The sequence below is a fragment of the Canis lupus genome, chromosome 2 (assembly GCF_011100685.1).
Source record: "Canis lupus familiaris isolate Mischka breed German Shepherd chromosome 2, alternate assembly UU_Cfam_GSD_1.0, whole genome shotgun sequence".
Taxonomy (NCBI): domain Eukaryota; kingdom Metazoa; phylum Chordata; class Mammalia; order Carnivora; family Canidae; genus Canis; species Canis lupus.
Window position 1 is genome coordinate 31,903,121 of NC_049223.1, and position 16,723 is coordinate 31,919,843.

The 16,723-nt window shown below is 47.5% G+C and overlaps 1 long non-coding RNA gene across 1 annotated transcript; it reads left to right on the plus strand.

Annotated features, from left to right (window-relative positions):
* The first annotated feature begins 9,591 nt into the window (after positions 1 to 9,591).
* Positions 9,592 to 15,768, plus strand: LOC111091729. The gene is made up of 3 exons (XR_005355404.1): positions 9,592 to 10,439; positions 11,846 to 13,895; positions 15,571 to 15,768. It is a non-coding gene; the product is annotated as an uncharacterized LOC111091729 (long non-coding RNA).
* Positions 15,769 to 16,723: the final 955 nt, after the last annotated feature.

Sequence of the window (16,723 nt, forward strand, 5' to 3'; positions counted from 1 at the left end):
CCCGCTTCCTACTACTGTTTTATGCCTTTCCAAAAAACATAAATAATATTAAAAACTTTCAGCATTTGCCGGGTAGCAGTGCTGGGAGGAATAAGAGTGTGGATTTTCATTCCTCTGCTGGGTCGTAAAGACTATTGACTGGGTGCTGACCGGCGCGGCCTCCCCTGCCTCCGCCTCCCTCGTGTGCTTCAACCTGCATTGCTGGCCCGGCCCGAAAGGCTCGCTCCGAAACTTGGACTTCTTAAATTCCCTGCCACGCTGGGAACACTTCGTCTCTGGAGCTGATGGGAGGGTGTGAGAAGATGCCAGTAGATTAATGGCACAAGGCCGCTGAAATACAACGAGCCTCACGGCCGCAGAGCATCTCTGAAAGCAACACAAAGCCAAGACAAAACACCTTCTTCTTGGCAAGAGGGGATAACTTATTCTTAGGTTTTGTACTCACCTCATCTCTTAAATGGCAGTAAATGGATTTTATGGAAATGCTTTAAGTAAATAATTCTTTAAAAGCCGCAAGGTATCTCACAGAGTCGCTCCTGGGTTCGGGAGCTTATTTTCCCCTCTGTGTTGTGAACGATTTCACCGCAGCCTGACGGAAAGGTTACCGGGACAGGCAAGAGTAAAATAAGTTAAAAGGGTGAGCGGTGACCTTTGACAATGTGGAAAGACATGTTCTATTTTACAGGAAAGCTGTCACCACGTAGATGACGGTTGTATTAATGCGGAAATTGTGGCCACTGTAGGAAGGTCTTTCAAACTCTCAGATGCAATAAAAACACTCATTTTTGTTGAACTCATGTTGCTTGAACATTAGAAACCAGTTTCTTAAACCTGTTTGCGATAGCAGTAACAATTAAACTGGGTGACTTTAATAAAGCTCCTACTTGCAACAGCCGGCTCTACAAAAATATAACATTTTCCGGAATAAATTTGAACCCTGTGGCAGACTGTACGTTGCAAATCATGACATTTTGCTAAACAACACTGAAGCCTAAATCTAAGTAGGTGTATACTACCTGCTGGGTACAAGATTATAATTTCCTAAACTTGTCATTTTTCCCAAACTCTAGACTTCTAACGTGTAGACTTCATACAATTCTAATCCTAATTCTGCTCAGTCCAGTTTGTGTGCGTCTGTGTCATCATCTGTGTGACACTTGACAAGTTGCTGCTTAAATCTATACAGAAAGTCTAAGCGTTAAGAATAACAGGGTTTTTTAAAGAAGGTGAATGCAGTCCTGACCCAGCTCCCCGAAACCCCCATAAAAATGCTCTGGGAACTTGGTCGTTACGCTGGCTTCTCCCTCTCCCTCTCCCTCTTGCCTATTAGTGGGGATCTGGCTCCGCTGGGGAAAGCCCTGCTCCGCAGTCTCTGTGTCAAGGCAACCTTCCCACGTGTCTTTTCAAGATCCAGGAGCCTGGTGGCCCTGAGACCTTGCCAGGTCCACACTGCATTGGTCCGTGTTCACCTTCTTTTGATAACAGCATCCACTTTCCTTTTGAGGACATGTCTGTCCTCCAGCTCTGTTATTAGGAAAAAAGATGATCCCTCCTCTTCTAAAACAGTTTCCCAGATGCTTTGGGATAAAAAAATTAATAATTCCTTTCTTCTCCACATCATTTTATAAATAAAGGCATACCTTTTTTCAAAGTTGCAAACCTAAAGATATTTTATTAAAGGAGCCAGCTGAGCATCCATTTTACTGTTTATCAGTGTTTGGCTCCTAACGTGCTGGGGAAGATGATTTGAAATTGTCTAAAGTTGCAGAGAAAGTGATAGTCGGAGGACTATTTCAATGTATAGAAAATTTCTAGAAAGACTGGGGTATTTATGATTTGCCTCGGATTATTTGTCAGGATTGCAGAGCATGACTTCTTCAACATCGATGCTAATCAGTGACCTCAGAAGTTGAATCCTGCAAGCAGTTTATTCTGATTTTATTCTCTTTCTTATTAAAAATCTTTATCTGTTGATAGTTTGGTTCTCGCGGTCACAGTGCCAGGGGAGTATGAACAGGAGGCAGATGTAGGTGTAGACGCCTGGCTGGGAGCAGGGAGCCGAGAGACCCCTTCCTGAGATCTACTGGAAGCACCCAACATGGGCATGGCTGGGTTCCGGCGCCGCTTTGGGCAGAGGACTCCGGGCACTTCCCATTTGGCCCCTATTTTGAACTGACACGTGTATGGCTGCCCTCATGCCTGTTCCCCCATTGCAGGATGGCGGGATGGGAAGATAAGCTGTCCCCAGGGTCACCCGCACCAGAGGGAAGATGATGCCTCAGGAGCTGTACAGGTGACACCTGGCAGCCACGTCAGGGTGGAGACCTGGTTTTCGCGCTGGTTTTCACGCTGAGCCATTCCTCATGGCTGCAATGATGGGATCGACGTCCAAGGAGGGCCAGTACACCTCCTAGGAGGGCCGTGGACGACCTCGGCGCAGGGCGGGCTGTGGCAGGCCGACTTCCATGTGGCGCCCGCCTCCCCACCTCCTGGTGTCCACGAGCCCATGGAATCTCGCCTCCCTGGGCCCGGAGCAACACGCAGCTTGCCCTCAGCCCACAGGGTATGACAAAGGTGATGGGATGTCCCTGCCATGACGACGCTCTTCCGCGTGGGCCTCCCCATGCTGCTCACGGCCTCACCCCTGCGGCCTTGAGGAAGCAAGCCGCCCTGAGCCCAGAGTGCCAAGGACGCGTCTGAGTACACTTGGAAGGGGCCGTCTCCAGGTGAGCGAAGATGAGAAGCTCGTCCTGACTGACACCTTGGTGAGGGTCTCGCGGAGGACCAGTTAGGCCGTGTCAGGACGCCTGACCCAGGGAAACCAGGGGACACCAACGCATGTGGTTGTGGGTAACTACGTTGGTGGCAATCCATCCCGCAGCCCTGAGCACCAAAGGTGTCCGTGGCCCTGAGCACTAAGGTGGCATCCACAGCCCTGAGCACTAAGGCCATGTCCCTGCCCTGAACACTAAGGTGGCATCCACGGCCTTGAGCACTAAGGTGGCATCCAAGGCACCCTGAGCACTAAGGCCATGTCTGTGGCACCCTGAGCCCTAAGGCGGTGTCCACGGCCCTGAGCACTAAGGCCATGTCCGTGGCCCTGAGCACTAAGGCGGCATCCACAGCACCCTGAGCACTAAGGTAGCGTCTGCAGTACCCTGAGCACTAAGGGTGTCTGTGGCCCTGAGCACTAAGGTGGCATCCACGGCCCTGAGCACTAAGGCCGTGTCCACAGCCCTGCCCGAAGCCTCTGGCTTCAGCCTGGTGGACATTCATTGCCCACGGCAAACCACGGTTCGGAGGCACTATTTTGTTTCTGATAAATTTTCTATATTCCTTGGAGAGAAATAAAGCACTGTTGTGATTGATTTCTGGCTATGAGTTTGGGCTTAATATAAAGAATCTCCGGGAAGTCATTGAAGCAATCAGCACATGCAAAATGGTGGCAAAAACACATTAGATTAACAGCTCATCCCCTCCAAGGATGCTATCAGAGAAAACAGCTGTAAACATGGCATAAATTCGATTCAAGTTAAGCACAGCAATCTAGTTCAGGCTATTGATCTCGTCCCTAATAAATTAGTGGGTGAATGCCTGGCTGGGCCGAACAAAGGTTGTTGAAAATTCCTCACCTATAAACACTTTTGAATGATTCCCAACCCTATTTTCCCGACCTGATTTTATAAAAAAGAGCTTAGGAACTAATTCCCAGTTATCCAGGCAAAGGTTTGGTGTTAAAAGAAAGCAGTGCTTTTAACACCAATTAATGCATGGTTTATAGGGTCCCATATGGCGCACACGCCGACGGAAGAAATGCACGGATTAAAACAGAGATGAGACGAAGCGGAGGCAATAAGTAAGAGACCCTTTGCCAAATGAAAATGCGTGCGTACTCGGTGAACTACTTCGAGGCAGGGGCGAGATTTTCAAAATATATGTGCGCTGTCGGTTTATCTGCTATAAAAATAAATTTGGTAAAATCTCATCAATGAAATGATCTTGTAGGTAAAAAAAAAAAAAAAAAAGTACGTCCTGGTCTATGCTAGATTCTTCTAGAAAATGAACAAATGCAGCTGTAAATAAAAGAACAATATATAAAGTTAGATGTACAACAGTACTTACTCTCCAAATGTGGCCTTCAGCAATTTATTGACTACTGAAAAAAACATATGACAGCGTGAAGCCAGCAGGCCGCAGATAATAGACTATCTGGAAAGAGGATCCTTTATTCCACACACAGCAGCAGCTGATAAATGGCTCTAGTGTCGGTGCTCGCCGGCGTCTCCTCTCCCCCCACCCCGACCCCACGTCCCTGGGATCGGAGACTAATAGCCCCCCAGGAGAAGGTGGCTTACACAGGCCCTTTCACCGGAGAGAACGCCCCCATCAAACACCTGTCAGGAGCTTGCGCCGGGGACCCGGGGAGAGCTCGTCGAGCATCTACCCAGACGCGTGGTATTTTCAGCAAGAAAAACAGGGGGAAGGAACACAACCCAGGGATTTATTTCTGCAGAGGGGAGACGCTTAATGATCCTGGGGCCAGAGGGTAGCCGGGGCCTTCGTGGTGTAAACGTCCTCTCTTCCCACATCCCCCCCCCCCCCCGCACGGTGGGATGTGTCACAAGGGGTTCCCACGGTGACTGGGAGGCTTGCTTCTGAACCCCGTCCTCGGTCCTCGCGAGGCTTCTCATAACCCTGGCCTTTGACCAGAGGGAAGGGAGGCATCAGCGTCACACGTGCCCAGTGACATTGCGTCGCCGGGAGCGTCTTGTGTCCAGAGGGGCTCCGTGGGTGCCTGAGTATGACGCCAGCAGGTGCTCAGGGCCCTGGGGACAGGCACCCCACAAGCGCCCTGGGGGGCAGGAACACCTCCGAATGGGCTGCAGGGGGGCCCACCTGCACAGTCAACCCCCTGGCTCCATGCCCCCACTTTTTTAACAAAAGATTTTATTATTTATTTATTTGTGAGACACAGAGAGAGAGAGAGAGAGGCAGAGACACAGGCAGAGGGAGAAGCAGGCTCCGTGCTGGGAGCCCGACGCGGGACTCGATCCCGGGACCCCGGGGTCACGGCCTGGGCCGAAGGCAGATGCTTAACCACTGAGCCGCCCAGGTGCCCCTGTGCCCCCTTGTTAGGAAAATAAATACCCATGATTTCAGCCAAGTCCTGCTTGTCTGCTTGTCTCTAAGACAAGACGTCCGGCCTCTTTCAAAGGCGACGGGGAAAGACGGGGATGGTTCTGGGGCCGCGCGGGTGTAGAGAGAGGCCGCGAAGCCATTTTGAGGACGGGATTTTAGCGCCATAATGAAGACGGATGGCAATTAAGGGCTCTTGAATCATTTAATAAAGAGAGGAGATTAAGGGAGGCGAGCACCCCTAGGAAATCAGCGGAGAGCAGTGAGGTGGTTAATTAGTGGCAGCGACCATGCACTCGGGTGGACTTGGGGAAGCGCTGCCCAGACTCGTTCGGGGATGATGGGCTTTTTATTACCTGCAGGTGGGAGTGATGCGGGGGGTGGGGGGGTGCTGGGAGGGGAAGAGAGGCGAGACCCAGCCCCCTCGGGGAGGCTGCACACTCACTCCGGGATCCCTCCCCTGGGGACCAAGGCCCTGGCCCCGGCCCTGGCCCGGACCCCAGGACAGCCTGTGTGGAGGGGCCTGACGCCCCCAACTCGGCAGCGGACTCCCAGGGCCCCGCCGAGGCCCCCCTGCAGATACTAGATCCAAAGGGACACTAGATCCGTCTCCACAGCTGCCTCCCTGGGCCCCACCAAGGTTCCCCTGCAGACACTTGCCTCGCGACACCAGTAGCCCCCAGAAGAGGCCCAAGCACAGAGCTCCGAGGGGCAAGTGAGGGTTTGTATGAGGGGACAGCTCCGCCCCCGCGGAGGGCTTACCCCCCACCCAAGGACCCAGAGCACCCCCAGGGCGTGGGAGGGTGCGGGCTGGAGGAAGCCGAAGGCCCGGCCCCTAGCACTGTTGCTGTGGAGAGGGGACACAGGGCGGGCGGACGGGCCTGGCCAGGAGCATCCACTGGGAGAGAACACCCCGCAGGCCCGGGGTGGGGGGCGCGGGGACCCCAAGGAAGGGGCCCCAGGCCAGGCTCACAGCAGCAATGGGGAGCAGCGGGAGTGGCTGATGGCACTGTCGGGAGCCAAATCCCGTAAATAAACAAGGACCAGTGAGGCTGGAAGGGCGGCAGGGCCCCTGGACCCTCCAAGAGGTGTGAGGGTTGTCATCATGCAGTGGCCCTGGGGCCACGCAACCAACCATGCCATCTCTGTGGGGGGGGTTGCATCCCTGCGAGGAAAGGCATAGTCCGCACAGTTTCCCAAGTGCACCCCAGTTTTCGGGCATGGAACCCACTGCCTGAGGACAGGTTAAGCTCTGCCTTGGGTGGGGGGGTATGAGAAGGAACATTGCCGGCTCCCCCCCAGGCTTGTCTATCCCCAGCTCAGGAGCTCCAGATTCACCTGTCCCCAGCTCGGGAGCTCCAGGCTCACCTGTCCCCCAGCTCGGGAGCTCCAGGCCCGCCTGTCCCCCAGCTCGGGAGCTCCAGGCCCGCCTGTCCCCCAGCTCGGGAGCTCCAGGCTCACCTGTCCCCCAGCTCGGGAGCTCCAGGCCCGCCTGTCCCCCAGCTCGGGAGCTCCAGACTCAGCTGTCACCGCATCTCCAGAGGCCCCTGGATGGGCGGAGGCTGCTGTCCACATGGACTCGCCCCCCATTCCCCCCTGCTCAGCAGGTACCCCCCTTTCCCGTGCTCCTCTGCCTCGGAACCCGTGTTCCAGAAGCCAGCCGCACCCTGTGGGCAGAGGACCTGCTGGAGCAATTGGGGTCTTCAGGAGGCACGAGGCTTGCATCATAGTGATGGAGGATCGTCCAGGCTCTGGTTTGAGGGACTCGGGGAGGCTGAGAAGAATGGTAGGACTCAGTCTATGCCAGCAGAAGTGTGTTCTCTCTTTTAAAATATTTTACTTATTTATTTGAGAGAGAGTGAGCGAGAGTGAGCGAGCACAGGCAGCGAGGGAGAAGCAGACTCCCCGCCGAGCAGGGAGCCCGACGAGGGACTCGATCCCAGGACCCCGAGATCACAACCTGAGCCTAAGGGAGACACTCAGCCCACTGAGCCTCCCAGGCGGCCTGAAGCCTGTTCCTGTGTAGCTAAACTCGGCTTCAAGGTAGATGCGCCCCCGCCCTGAGGGACCCGAGCAGCCGAGGGAAGGGCGGTGCGTGCACCTCGGAGATGCGGCGCCCAGAGCAAGCTTACGCCCGCCCCCTGCGATGGTTTGAAAACATGCTTTTCCCCAAGAATAGCACGAGCTCAGCCCCACATCCGTTTGTAGGACGAGGGTGGACGGACGCGTGGGTCTTGGTGGAAACTGGTCTCTCGTCTGATGCTGCAAACCTCCCCTCGCCCTGACGTCCTTGGTTCCGGCTCCAGTTTTTCTTTTTCCTGCTGTGGTTGTGCCAACTGTGGACGGGATCACTTTTTTTTTTTTTTAAGATTTTATTTATTCATGAGAGACACACAGAGAGGGAGGGAGGGAGAGAGGGAGAGAGACCCAGGCAGAGGGAGAAGCAGGCTACATGCAGGAGCCCGATTTGGGACTCGATCTCTAGACCCCGGGGTCATGCCCTGGGCCGAAGACAGATGCTCAGCTGCTGAGCCCCCCCGAGGCCCCGTATCACTAGTTTTCATTCCTGAGTCACGGTTCAATTTAACGAGCACGGCCTGAGCACCGGCCCCACAAGTCAGAGGAGCCCCATCCTGCTCTCCCCGCCCCTGTTCCCGGCACCACAAACGTATGTCCCCGGGGAGCCGGGCTGTCTCCAGCCCTGGAGCGAGGCCGTGCGTCACCGTTTTACTCTGGTTTGAGGTCAGAGGCCCTTGCTTTCTGGGCCTTGTACATATTCAAGAAAATGCATCCAGATCTGTTTGTATATCTGCAGCGAGATCCATTTACCCACCAGTTCCCGCTCTGGCTCTCCTCTAGGCTCCCAGAGAGATTTAATTAATGCGCATTAGCGGAGAAAAGCTTTAAAAATGGGCCATTTTCTAAAGACCGTGAAAAGCAATCTTATATTTCGTGTGATTTCTTTCAATTTTATTTTAAATCAGAATGCTTACATTGGAAAGAAGAAGGAAATAGCTTATGTGCACTTGTGTATCATTGTATTTCGGATAGTTCAAGCACATTTAAACCTCTGATATTAGGTATTTCCCTGGAGTTGAATACTGAATAATCGCAAATTTATATTATGGCTAGGTTACATGCATGTGCTACTGTCTTTGAGCCTCACTTTCAATCTTGCACTGATCACATTTCTGAAGCTTGAATGCTTCTGCGTTATATCTATCTTCCCCTCAAAAAAAAAATCTAGAATCGCAATTTTTTGTTGTTGTTGTTTAAAATACTTTTTAGCAAACAGAGAAAGAAAAAGAAAAGCAAAGAGGACAATGATGTTAAAGCTGCTCTCCAGGCCTCCGCCTCTTTGTCGCGGCGGCGTGGCCCTGCTCCCCAGACCCCCTTTCCCAGGAGCTCCCTCTGATTCTTCGGGAACCATTCGGATCAGGCTGGTGCCCCAGTCGGAAAACAGGAGCCTTCCCAAAGCCTCGGTTGACCTACATGTCTAGGAACCTCAGGGTCCGATCTCCCCTCCCCGCCTCCTCCCAGCTCTTATCAATAACACTTTGCAGAGTTGAGGATTCACTTCCTTCATCAAAGCTTCCCTCACTGGCCTCTGGGAATTGGTTCTCCTTGGGATCTTCTCCCTGGAATGCCTGAGGTCACCCCGGGCCGCTTGTCTCCTCTCTCCATTTCCTCGAGGAAAGGAGGGAGGCAGGGTTGCTAACTTCCACCAAACTTTCCAGAGATGGTCTGTCAACCTTATGGACTAGGTATTACTGATGAGGGAGCAGAAGGCACAGGGAGGGCAAAGCACAAGCTGACCCCTTGCAACCCTCGCCCACTTGCCCCATCGTGGGGGTTGGGGGTACGGGTGACATTCCTCAGGCAGTCCTGGCTAACCTAAAACAAAGGGAAGCGGAAAAAAAAAATGGTTAACTGAGAAGAGATCACTTCCTGAGGGACCAGAGTCTCCATCAGCTTACAAACATCTTCCTGATTTACAAGCAGACAGCTTACTTACCAATAATCTAACTTCCAGATACCCATGGACTCAATTTCCTGGAGCCCTACCATCACCCTCCCCCCTCAGTAGAGATATTGGGAAACAAAGGCAGAGCGAATGTAAATAAAACTAAATTTCTTGTAACCTACAGCCCCCTTGACAAATACTTGACACGGGAAGCGTCTGATGTTCCTCCTGGAAGCTCCCAACACTTTGGATGCCTCGCTAGAGGGAAATACAACCTTAGCTTGACAATGGCCAGGCCTCCAGGATCCAGGGAGTCCTCCTTAGCATATGAAAGTCCTTTTGAAAACCTCCCTTTGTCCTGACCTCCCCCAATTCCCAAGTATTTAATCAGTCACCCTTCACACTTACAATGCAGCTCTTTCTGCCCAAGGGTCCCATCCCAGTGCTTCAATAAAATTATCTTTTTTTTTTTTTTTGCACCAAAAATGTCTCAAAGATTCTTTATGCGCCATTGGCTCCGGACCCCAACACCACTTCAAACCACATCATTATGATAGGCAGTGTTTAGAATGAAAAAGATGTGTGTAAATTATTTCAGGCCACTTTGTCACTTGGTATTAGAAACAGGAGAACAGGCCATATGTAGGGAATAATTTCAAACTGTGCACTGTTTTAGTTTCATTCGTCTGACCTGTAGGATCCGCAGAATGGGAAGTGTTCCAGCCCAAATCCATCGCGAGCGGATGGTTCATGCTAGATGGTGAAGCATTCTTCTAGCCGTGAATCCTAAAGAAAAGTCTTCAGTGACAGAAATCTCTAAGTTGATATCAAGGGCACGTACCTAAGTCAAACTGGCCAGGGCAGGGAGATCATGAAAACGCCATCGAGCAAGTGGGATTCTCTATCAAAGACCGTGTTTCTCCGGGAATCTATCCATCACGCTCCCTGGGAAAGCTTGTCCTCTGACCATGGCAGTGAATCATAGGCCCATAGTGAATGGCTAGCCCTACCGTGTTCCAAAATTTGTGTCACAATTGGGAGAATATTGAAGCAAGTCAGGTTCCACACAGACTCAAGACAGGAACTCATGTTCTCTTGGGGTGAAGGGAACCAGGCCCATGGAGCTGGAACTGGGTGAGGCTGGCAAGCCAGCCCTCGAGCCTGCTTGTAGGCCTTCCCACATTGGCCGATCTCCATCTGAAGGAAGTCTCGTGTACTGGATGACATCACAGAGCTTGCTCACCAATGATGAGCTTGAAAAAGGAAGGCAGAAAAGTATTTCTAGATCAGTCAAAATCTGCCCCAAAGTAGCTCTAAGAAGCCGATCTCATTTCCACAGGTACTTCACATTCCAATGAGCGGCCCTGCAATGCCATCTACCGAAGTCACGGAAAGGTCATACGTGAAAGTATCACGCACACCTGGAGTCCAATGTCTCTAAATTCATTAGGAAACCTTGAAATGGAAAGTCGCTCATGTGTGTACAGCCCGTACCGATGAGTACATGGATGTGCATACCCTACTCTAGTCCCTACGTATCTGGCCTAATTGAGGAGAGTGACACAAACCTCTTCCAGATAAAGCCCAGCCCTCTGTGTCCCTCCCCGGGGACAACCCGCACGCTGACCTCAGGACGCAGCATCACCAACACGCCTCTGTGCTTGGACTGCATGTGTTGGCCGCTGCGACAGACACTTGGGGCGCATGTTTGTAGACACACGCCTTGGGAGAATGGCATCCCGCCACAGCACCTTTCTGTGACCTTGCCTTTTCCCTCACTATTCCGTATGTGAAATCTCTTTTTTTTCTTTTCGTATGTGAAATCTATCCCTGTATAGAGAGATGGATAGATTCAGTCTGCTAATTCTAACTTAACATGTTGATATAAAAATATCACCATTTCTTCTATTTCTCCGCTGAAGGGTAAGAATCTGATTTCCAATCATTCCTATTAGAAACAAACACTGAAGTGCCATTTTTACACGATTCTATTAGGCCCATATAAAAATGTTATTGACAGGGCTAGAATTTTCTAGAAGCGTTGAAGTAGATTCACTATAGCGGCCAATTTTAATATTGTTGCAGAACCGCTCTCTGAAGTGGTTTTACCGAGGCACGTTACTGCCAGCGACTGTTAAGAGCCCCTTTTCCCTGGTCATTTGTGCTAACTCTCAGGATGTCACACATTCTTCCTTGCAAATCTGATTAATAAGAGATGAACTCTCAGTTTTCTTAATTTGCATTTCTTTGATTACCACTGCGGTTTTAATTCCCAATGACTTCCCCACTCACAGGAGCCGGCCTTGCAATTGAGGGATGGTGGAGTTTTAGCTTTATTATCTTGACAGTAAATCTGCCTACATCACCACAAGACTTTCAATTTCCAGCACCATTGACATTCTAGCATCACTACTTCTAGTATCAATTTTCATTCTGCCTTTGCACCTTTGGTTTTCTTATCTTTTTCTTCATAAACAGTGTATGTTGATTCAGCTTGGTTCTCAGTGCTTGAGAATAATTTCTGATAGACTTGTCCTCCCTCCATGTGCCAAAGACATCCCTAGCCATTAGTAAGTCTGGCACCTTTCCTCTAAGATCAGTGGGATAAAGACATCCTTTTTAAAAAAAAAAAAAAAAAAAAAAGACATCCTTTTTTTCCAATGGTCTGGCCATATTTCTAAGAGGAGGACGAACTATACTTTCCTGTGCTGAAACCATCTGTACTTCTTCCTTGGTTCCAAACAGGCCTCAAGACATCACTGTCCTAAACCAAAGGGTCCTGTTCTCACGGGTCTGCAGTTAGAAGCCCCTATTATTGTTTCTCCATCTGTAAAAACAGAATGGCCAGACTCCCCAGTTCACGGACAAGGTCACCAAGAGGATGTGACTTCCAGGTGACCCCATGAGGGGCTCCTCACCCCCTCCCCATTCTTGGAATATGTGCATCGCCCACCATTGCCACAGTGGGAGCTGTTGAGGCTGCAGTGGGAGCTGTTGCAAGGCCACAGTCTTGAGAAAGTAAAGTGTTGCCGTGGCCATATGGACTGAAAGCATGACTGAGCCCAGTTACAGCCCTTATACAAACTTTTGAGATTCTGATGGTGGGTGCGGAGATCTACTTGTCTTGCGGCCACCCAGACGTCTTGCGGCCGCCCAGACAACCTCCTGTGTGAGTTCCCTGGCTTATCATCCTTGCCACCAACCAATCTGGACCAGCTGCCGCCTCCTTCTGTGTCTCCCTGCTGTCCTTGCACCCCCCGCTCCCAGGTGCGGGGGCCAGTGTGTGAATCAACACCAGTTGAGCTCACAGTTCTAATCAGTGACTTGGCACCAAAGTAGACATTGCTGAATACAGTATAATGTATGGGTGGGTAATGCAAGACACAACCAGCCCTAGAAAAAAAGCCCCACGAAACGGAGAGCTCGCTTCCAGTTGATGAAAGTCCAGTGTTTCCACATGGGAAATAGGCATGGAAGAGAGGTGACTTCCTTTTCCACATGCCTCCTGCATCAGAGCTGTGTGTGCCCATTACGGTGGACTTCAGGGACGTGAGAAACACTCTCCACCATTCCTAACGGGAGGCTTTTAGTGCTCTTTTAGTTTTGCTTTCCTTGGACTTTTCATGAGTATTGATGTTGGAAGACGGAATAAAACCAGACACAGCTAGTTAGCTTCCATCTGAGCCTTAGAGCAAATAATTGGGCATTACAAGGTCCAATAACATCAACTTGTCTTGTGAAAAATGCTGAAAAGCAAAATCCACCTATAGTAAGAAATAATAATAATATGGTAGGCAGGGGCACAGAGGCTGAATAGATCTTGCCCACTGAGAACCCTGAATGCACCGTGAGTCAGTCTGACCTGATGCACCTGTATAGGGTACGTGTCACCCCTATGTCTGGCATTCCGTGTGCTGGCTTAAATAGTTCCTTTTTGCCTGTTGATATCACAGGTGACTTGGGGGTCACCTCTTCCAGGAAACCTTTTTGTAAAATTCAAATTAACTTAGATGCATCATCTATGTGTGTTCATAGCATGTGGTTCCTGTCACCATAATAACAGCATATGCTTTATTTTTGTTGCTACTTTGGCTGTCTCTGCAACTAATCAATTAGCTCTTATTGGGGAGATTTTTGGATTGTCACTTTGTTTTGATTATAGCATCCAACACGGTGTCTGGCACATAGTAAGAACATAATTTATGTTCGGTTAAAATTGAAGAAGTGGCTTCCTAGCAGTCAAAGAGTCCTCGAAAGTTTCAACGGAACTTGCTGCATATTTAAGGACTGTTTTCAAGTTTAATTAGACGGATCCTTACAAATATTTGTATATGAGATGCTTCTCGGTCAATAAACCACTCAGTTACTTTATAAGCAGACAGTCTCTCTGCTTGATCAAATTTCTGTTGCCTTCCAAGTGTTGATATCACTTACTGAAGACTAATCATTAATAGACAGCTATACTGATTTCATGTCTGCCTGGTCAAAACGATGCCGTCCCAGACTCCATAGCCAGGCGTACTCCCAGGGCTTCTTTTCTAGTCTAGAAATAACTGAAGAGAGGTCATCTCAAGAGATACTTTTCGCTGCCTTTGAAAGAGTTGCCATTTCTAATTTGTTGAATATGGATTAAGTTTAGATTTACATTGAAGTTTAGCAAAGAAGAATACTAATAATGAAGGAAAAAACATGGATGACATGATCAAAACCAGACCCTTAGCCTCCTTCTTCAAAAAGCTATTCCATGGCGATGCTGGTCCCATGAATAGATTTTCTCTCCGACAACAACTGGCATGTACGTTCTGATTTGAAACTGGAAGACTGGCTCTGATTTTCAGGGTCTTGCTATTGTTTGGGGGCATTCTTGTAACCATAATAGTTGGGCTATTTATGAGCCATTGCATTTCAGTAATTCCCTGATACTTAATTCTGAAGGGTTTTGCGAATCTAATGCTAAGATTATTCAGTCCCCTGGAATTACGAGCATTTAGTCTTAAGCAGCATTCAAAGATTTCAAGCTAATGGTTTCTGTTACTGGTTCTGAAGACCCGTCCATATTACGAAGTCTCACCGTGACCCTGGCTAAGAGAATAAAGTCATCGGAGAGAACAAAAGGAGCTTTATGGGGGAAAAAAGTTGAAAAGAAATAATAAATTCTAGTCTTAGGGCTGTTATGATAAGAATGTTGGTCCTGAGCCTTTTTCCCTTAGATCTCAACTTACCTATTATAAAGTAATAATAATAGCCAGAAAAAATGTCTCCTTTGCGGTTGTTTGAATCAAATGAGAAAACATACGATGAGATATTTCATGAATATGAATCACTACTGAATTGTTACCATTCTATTCCTTCTACAATTACCTTAAAAGCCCATTTGTAACAGCCCATATTCAGAACTTTCTATTTCAATTTGTCAAGTTTTGGACTGGATGACTATGTCTCTTTTTCTTCTTCTTCTTCTTCTTCTTCTTCTTCTTCTTCTTCTTCTTCTTCTTTCTTCTTCTTCTTCTTCTTCTTCTTCTTCTTCTTCTTCTTCTTTCTTCTTCTTCTTCTTCTTCTTCTTCTTCTTCTTCTTCTTCTTCTTCTTCTTCGTCTAGAGTATACTACTCTGGGATGAGTGACACACTTGTTTTGGTTTTAATTAGAATTACAGTTTTATTTTGTAAACAGATATTCCTGGGAATATGAGTTTCAAGTATGAGCAAGTAACCTGAAAAAATCACCAAATATGGTTTAGTCAATGAATCTCCAAAAGATGAAATATACATCAGATTAAATCACTTAAAGTTATTCTTAGAAAATGTTATAAAACATGTTTATTTAGGTGTATGGCTTATATAAACTGTCGTTTCTATATAATGATACATTATATCATTATATATGAAGTATTATGAAATTATGAAGGACACTACTTATACAATAATAATTGCAGGCTTTTAAGGGTTAAGATTCCTTTACCACCTAATGCACTTATAATCAATTAAATTTGGCATTTCATAAATCCCGTTCAGAAAAAAAATTATATATTACCAGTAAAATTTGCATTCTATGTTCATTTAAAAATAGAATCATGAAGTCCCTGATACCCAAGAGAAAATGAGTAGTCTAGGAGTCTGAACTACTGCTATGAGCTGAAGAAATTAAGCTTTTCTTTCTTTTTTCTCTTTTGATTTGCTCTCTTTTTCCCTGAACCTACCAAGTAGTGTTTATCTATATGTGTACCATTCTTGTGTTAAATTTTGGTAAACCAAGATAAGCATTTTTAAACTTCAAGTATACTTAATTAGACTTTATTTGAGGAAATAATGAATTTTTTTTTTATTTTAAAATTCCAGAAGTCAGAGTTCGGGAGCAATTGTAACTTGTCTTTTTATTTCTCTCTCTCTCTCTCTTTGTTTTACATGCCTACACAGCTCACATTGCTACTTGTTAACACAGTCTGTTTTTGTTAAATAAATATATTTTTGCAGAGACTTCTCTACTGGATAGCCAATCTGAGCATCATGAAATTCAGGAAATGTATAGAAATCGTGCTGATCAGAGAAAAAAAGGAGAAATGGAAAGAAAGAAGAAAGAAAGCATATCCTTTCCCAAAAAATGGCTAAGTTGAGCCAGGGGCATTGATTTGTCTACTGCATTCCCAAAGGATTTTCATTACAAATGAATGAAAGCTTGGGAAATTTAATAAATGCTTAGATCTAGAAAACCAGTCTTTTTTTTTTTTTAAGATTTTATTTATTTATTCATGAGAGACACAGAATGAGAGAGGCTGAGACACAGGCAGAGGGAGAAGCAGGCTCCATGCAGGGAGCCTGACATGGGACTCGATCCCGGGACTCCAGGATCTCACCCTGGGCCAAAGACAGGGCTAAACCACTGAGCCACCCAGGGATTCCCAAGATAACAAGTCTTAATACAGATAGGGACAACCAGCTCTCAATCTGGCTAGTATCCTATTAACTTTTAGGCTACCAGGGATTGGATATGTTTTACAGTTGAGATATAATACAGTATAAGGAAATTTGAATGCCGTGTTAGTCTAAAATTTTATATTTAATAAAATAATTTTCTTATCTTGAAAAAAAAAGGAAATCAATGGTGGCCATAACTTGAAATAAAAGCAGGTCCAGCCAGAGAAACAGGAGGAAAATAAAAATGATATATCATTTTCTGTAACAAAACGTTCCTGATAGCAAACTTAGAGTTTGCCATGGGTGTGAATGCCATCTTTTGCATACGAGCAAAATGAATTCATCTTCATGGATCCCAAAGATCAGCTTTTTTTGTTTGTGAAAGAAGTGGGATCAATGTAGTCTGTGTAATATTTCTGACTTGGGCTCACTATGAAACAGAACAGGAGAAAAGAAGTCCATTCCAAACCATGAAAGTAGCTATTTCCATATGATTGGCAAATCACTGCTTCTCTTTGGACTCAGATTTTTTTTTTTCTCTCTTCAAAATGAGGTTTTGGGCCAACTGCCCAACGATCTCTATTTTCTAAGATCAAAAGGAATAAAACTGGCTACTTTGAAGAATGATATTTAATAATACAGAAGTTAATTATCTGAAATTAGAATAGTTGCAGAAACGGCACAAGATATGTTGTCTCTTGATTTTGGCTTT